This window comes from Heterocephalus glaber, unplaced genomic scaffold (genome assembly GCF_053883595.1).
Source record: "Heterocephalus glaber isolate CG9 unplaced genomic scaffold, H.glaber_assembly_v1.0 deba00001698, whole genome shotgun sequence".
NCBI classification, from domain to species: Eukaryota; Metazoa; Chordata; class Mammalia; order Rodentia; family Bathyergidae; genus Heterocephalus; species Heterocephalus glaber.
The window spans coordinates 1,602,500-1,608,499 of NW_028258419.1; the positions used below are offsets into that span (position 1 = coordinate 1,602,500).

The 6,000-nt window shown below is 40.5% G+C and overlaps 1 long non-coding RNA gene across 4 annotated transcripts in view; it reads right to left on the reverse strand.

The window, feature by feature from the left end:
• Positions 1–5,745, reverse strand: part of LOC101724561 (uncharacterized) — a 61,713-nt gene extending 55,968 nt beyond the window's left edge. Inside the window, exon 1 of one of the 4 annotated variants that reach the window (XR_002391638.2) lies at positions 5,159–5,745. This is a non-coding gene — a long non-coding RNA (uncharacterized LOC101724561). The remainder of the gene's footprint in view (positions 1–5,158) is intronic. The other 3 variants (XR_002391640.2, XR_015446558.1, XR_015446559.1) reach the window with 3 other exon arrangements.
• Positions 5,746–6,000: the final 255 nt, after the last annotated feature.

A 6,000-nucleotide genomic window follows, 5' to 3' on the forward strand; every position in this document is an offset into this window, starting at 1 on the left:
GAGAAACTGAAAGTGTAAATAAGAAAAGGGGCAAAGGGGCCCGGGGATTTAGCTCAGTGGTTTTGCCTCCTGCTGCGCAAGCGCAAGGACCCAAGTTTGATCCCCTGTACCAAAAAAATTAAAAAGAAAAAAAAAGAAAAGGGGCAAAGGGGAAGGGGAAGTGGGAAGTGGGAAGGGCAGGGGAAATTAAAGAAGGGAACGAAATTAATATGAGAAAAGGAAAAAATGGAAACAAAGTCTTTGTAAATAGGGAGGGATGGAAGGGTTGAAGGGAAGGTAGGGGAAGGGGGAAAAATAAGAACCAAGAGAGACTATGTAAAGGTGCAAATTTCCAATGATAAATGTCATTATACTGTATACCTAAAATGTACCAATAAAATAAAATTTTTTCAAAAATCATCACAAATTTAGTAGCTTACAACAATAATTTACTTCCTACAACACTGGAGGCCAGAAGTGCAAAGTGCCATTGGTATTAGTTCCTTCTGGAGCTCAGAGGGAGAATGTGTCCCTCACCTGTCTGCTCGGATCTGGTGGCTAGAATAATGTCATGCATCATCTCAGTCCCTGCTGTCTTCACATGTCCTTCTTTCCTGGATGTCTTTAGGTCTCAAATCTCCCTCCCCTTCCTCTTATAAGGTCACCAGGTTTGGGGCCCACTCTCAGTCCCCAGATCTTAATTACATCTTCAGAGACCCTATTTGCAGGTCTCATTCACAGGTACCAGAGGACAGAACTTGGACAAACCATTTGGGCGCCTACTGCAACCCACACCCTAAACTTTTGTTTTCCTGTGCATCATGTGAAAACCCTATCAACTCAAATCAAATCAGATAAAACTCTGCTATTGAATATCACTTATAAAGCAAAGTGGTATGTAAATGTTTATTATTGATATATTAAAAATTCATTTTATTCATTTGAAGGACAGTTTTTATGTAGTTAATATATTATTTTACCTATATGTTTTTTCACAATGAAAATTGAATAATATAACAGTAAAAATATTTCTATCACATTTGCCTTTATTCAATGAATATTTAGTACTTGCCTTTAAGCACAGAAACATCTATATAAATAAACACGAAATATAAAAATATGGGAGAAAAGGGGAAGATAAGAAAAATGAGAGAGAAAGGGAAGGAGAAAGGGAGGGAGGAAAAACGAGGATGCAGAGAGACAGATAGAATTGTCTATGAATTATATACCATTTTCCTAAAGAAAAGGAGGCCATAGACAAAACATAAAAAGAAACAAGAAGTTGATTCTGTGTAGCACTGAGCTCAAGGCTGTATTTTACCTCATCACCTCCCAACCCAGTGATGCTGACACCACTTTCCTAGCCTGTCACACCTGGGGTACAGAGATTACAAAACTTGTTCAGAGTCACTTGGATCCCAAAGAAGTGGCAATCTTAGGATTTGAATCCAGGCTGCCTGATAATTTGCCCATGGTGCTTGAAACCATACTATATTGTTATGTTTCACTCCCATTTATTAAATATTCTTTCATTCATCCAACAATCATCTATTGAATGACTCTTAAAAAGACAGGAAACAAATTCGAACAATTTGGAATGGATTCCTACTTCCTTGGGTCTTACACTATAGTGAAGGAAACAGACAATATGCTCATGAGACAGAGGATACACAGAGTAATTTCTAATTTTTCTTTGGAGTCAATGAAACAGGGTATTTTGATAAAGTACAACTGAACTGGAGCTTGAGGAGGGAAGTGAGCTTGAGCATACACTTGGAAAGGAAAAGGCCATTTAGGAAAGACATCAGAGAAGAATATTCCAGGCAAAAAGAAAAGCAGGTGCAAAACCCCTAAGGATGAGCTGGAAATGTGTACAGATGAGCAAGAGGCTAAGGTGAGAGTGCACAGGCCAAGAGGCAAGGATGGCGAGGAAGAGGGACTTGGGTGGCTTCCTGCAAGTGCAGCAAGGAGAAGACAGAGAACAGCTTTCATTCCAAGTGTAAGCCAAAGCAGTGGAGGACTCAGGCAGAGGAGTGATGCAATCCACGTAATCTTTAAAGACTGCCCAGGCTCCTTCCTAGGGTAGGAACTCTAAAGTTGACAGATTCAAGACTTTCTTCCAGAAGAGCGCTGTTGGCAGCTGAACTAAGTAGGTGGTGATAGAAGTCAATTGATCAGAGCATATATTCTTGATGGACTTAGATGTGACTAGTAAGGGAAAGAGAGGAATTTAAAATGATGTCTTAGTTTTTGGCTTGATTGTGTCATTGCTTCACATCAAGGCACTGAGGCTTAGAGGGACTGGCTTTGCTGCCATACCCACCCCCTCTCCTACCACGTGCGTGATTCTAAACCAATCCTTCTTCCTCCCCTTCCCCTGCTCCCAAACCTCACACCTACTTTGCTTTCTCTCTATTTTACACACATACACACATACACTCACGCGTGCACTGTCCATGTTGCTCATTTCTAGCCCACTTAGGAGCTAACTCCTCCAATAATTTAGACCCACAGGTCCCATTATATTAGAACATTAGTTCTAGAAAGACCTTAGAGATCGCCATCTTCAACTCCTTCATTTTACAGATGGATAATAGAAAGGCTGGAGAGAGAATTTTGCCTGTTCAAGTTCACTCCACTACTATGGCAAAGTCACAAATAGAGCTGATTCCCAACCAAAATCTCTTTTCTCTTAATTTAAGCTAACTGCTGAATTCCTTTGTCCATAGAATCTCTCTTCTCAACTGGCCCTCATCTGTCTCCTCTCCACCTCTTCACCTCTCTAGAGAAGGTCAAAGACTGTGTCATCATTTGGCATGGCACACAGAGCTGACTGTATTAGTCAGAGCTATTCAATACACTCAGGGCTGGCTGGCTGATTGATTATGCTGAGTCCCACATTTGCATAACCTCTCATATTTTTAAATCTACAATCTGAGTCTACATTGCGGTCAGGTACATCCAGCTCTACTCTAAAGAAAAAGTAAAATCTTGCTCATTACATATCTTTATTATTATCAATGCTATTTACTATGTCTGTTCAGCCTGTCATAAAAGAAGTTGCTGTCTCTGTATTCTTTGATTTCTGTTACCATCTCAACACAAACTCGTCAAGGTTAGGGTCTGAGATGCTATTTGTTACTAGATCCTGGACATCTCATTAGTGATCAATGACCTAATCCTTTTAATATGCCTTCCAAGAAAGCTTCCTCATTACTCTGTCCCTCGGGCAGAGGTGTGACATGGATGGAGAGGGAGGTGGAGAAGGCTGCTAAAGTCTGAAAATACATCTTGGGTTTAGAAACAACTGACTCTTGCCTACATAAGAACATGTTCTCCAGTACTTAAGGAACACAGCCAGAATCTGCTCTCCAGTCACTCGCACAAATGTAAAAAGCTTGTGCCTTGCACACCCACCCATCTGATGCTGCTACTTTTACTTTGCTCCAGAACACTGTCTCTGGGCCTCCAAGTAGCACCAGAAAGAAGAAAGTCTGCTCACAGCCTTCTCTTACTCCAATTCCCACTGCCAGTCTCTTGCCAGGTTACCGAACTCCCTCTGGAATACAACCATTAGTCTATCTCTGATCTGCTTTGCTTGTTTTCCCACATTTTTTTGATATTCCTCATTTCCAAATGTCCTGTAACAAATAACAATTTCAACACACACTTTAACCCATCAATTTTTTCACAGTTAATATTTTAAGAAGCCAAGTATAGTAATAACTAGATTCATAAAGCCATGCACCTAAGAGGCTAAGAGATCTGACTTAGAAGCCAGGCAGACCTGAGCAGGGCTCTGATCTATGCATGATAACTGGGCAAAAGGTTAAACCCTCTAAGCCTTAATTTCCTCATCCATTATTTAAGAAATAATAATATCTCTACATAGGTTGTTAGAATTAAAAGACATGATCTTAAACACATATGATCATTTTAGTATAGTGCCTGGTATGTAGTGACCCTTCAATAATTACTAGCTGCGCTTGGTATTACCAGCATTTTTGTTATAAAGCAATCAAGTGTCCCTAGAAGGAGTAATAGTGATGGATAAAATCAGAACAAGAGTTCCTTCAGTGACTTTCAAATTTAGAGGAAGAAACAAGAAACTGGGAAACACTGGAAGCAGCACTATCCTCGTGGGTGGTGAGACCAACTGAAAAGCCTAATGGAGCAGCATCCTGATAACTTGAGCAGAAGATGCAATTCATTGTCTGGAAACTTTATCTTGCCACAAAAATAAGCGGGGTCTCCTACAAAAAAGGAGTTTAAAATCTGGTCACTAAGCAGGGTTTTGAACAGCAAATACAGATGGACAGTAATATTTACGGTCAATTTACCAGAATCAGGTATCAGATGACCTCTGACACTAGCCATTGCTTACTAAAGAGCTAATTAGCTGTAAAAATGAGGTGACAAGTCAATTGTATCAGCACAAAGGATGAATTTGTCATCTGGGATTTTCCTGGTAGTAAGGCCTGCCATTACAGCTTCTGGGTGGCTCTTGGCCTACAAAAGACTCACTTGGGGGAAGGAGGAGGTGGAAGCCAAGTGCAAAGAAAGCTCAGAGTGCCTGCTTCAGTGTTGGCGTGTGATACACACAGTTACTTCCAGGCCCAGAGATACCAGGCTCAGGGCCCTGCGAATAGTGGATGAGAGAACACCTCCCACCACCACCACCAGGATTGTTATTTACTCATAATCACCAGGTACACTGTCTTTCTTTAAGGACTAATAAAAATGCTACTACTCACTGTGTTATCCCCTCTGTTTTGGTCAGCAGAACTTTTATTTCTACCACTCATAGTTTTTTACCTGGTTCTTAAATTCATGTGTGTTCACTGAAAATGTCAGAAATCACAGGGAAAAAAGAGGGAAAAATTCACCTGCAATTCCTCCACTTCAAAATAATGTTAAGATTTTGATATTTTGGTATAGCTTTTACCTTAATAAAGAAAATTAGTATCACATTGTATAGACAATTTGAAATCTTTCTTACCTTCACATTATATCCAAAAAAGCAAATCTTTGTGTTATTAACTATTTTCAGTTATATGATTTAAACTATTGTAATTCCTAGGTTTCCAATTTCTCCAACTTTCAGAAATTACCCTTTCTTGGATGCCAAAATAACAATAATCTCCCTAGTTTGATATGCAGGATATTCAAATTTCCTTACCTGATACTGAGAGTTCCCAAAACAAGGTTGTCCACCCCTTCTGAAAAACTGTCCTTGTGACATTTGTCTCCATAGCGCATGCCTGCACTGTTAGCTGGCACCTAACCATTGCTCCCTGTTCTGTCAGGAGCCCTCAGCCCAAGACACCCAGACCCCTTTCCCCTTGAAGAAATATAGCCATCACCAACCAGGTTCAGAGGGGAGGAGGCCAGTCTGGGCAGAGAAGACAAGCTCCTTTAATCCTCTGACCCAAAGTGAATGTACACTCTGCCCTTATCCCTGAAATCCAGCTAACATTGGGCCACAAATTACACAGGATTTTAGCAAAAACCTATGGTTAATGATTTACTAACTACCAACTGAGCTTTTCCAGGATTCTCCACAGGACAGGGCCACCAAAAGCCATTTATAGGTAACTGTAGCCCCAAAGTCCTCACCCTACCCTCCCGTTTGCCTTCAAAGCAAGGAAAGTTATTTACTCCCTCACGCTAAAATATTCCAGATCTTCCCCAGAGTGATGTTTGACAATAGAAACCCATTACATACAGACACAGTCACACATGTACATACACACTCAAGAGAAGATATCATCCTTACCTGGTGGACATAGACTGGAGTTCATGGACCTGAACTTTGATCAGAGAAATTAACCGTGTACTTCCCAAAGTCAGGGTTAATTGTGTTAAGTAACACTATGCCAACACCAGGCCAGATATTTCACATTCTCATCAGCAAGAAGTAACTACAAGTTCCTCCCGGTTTGGTCTGGTAATACTATCTAAAACCAACGACTGAAACAAAACACACATACCCATATTTCAAGGACTACAAAAGTTTTGCAG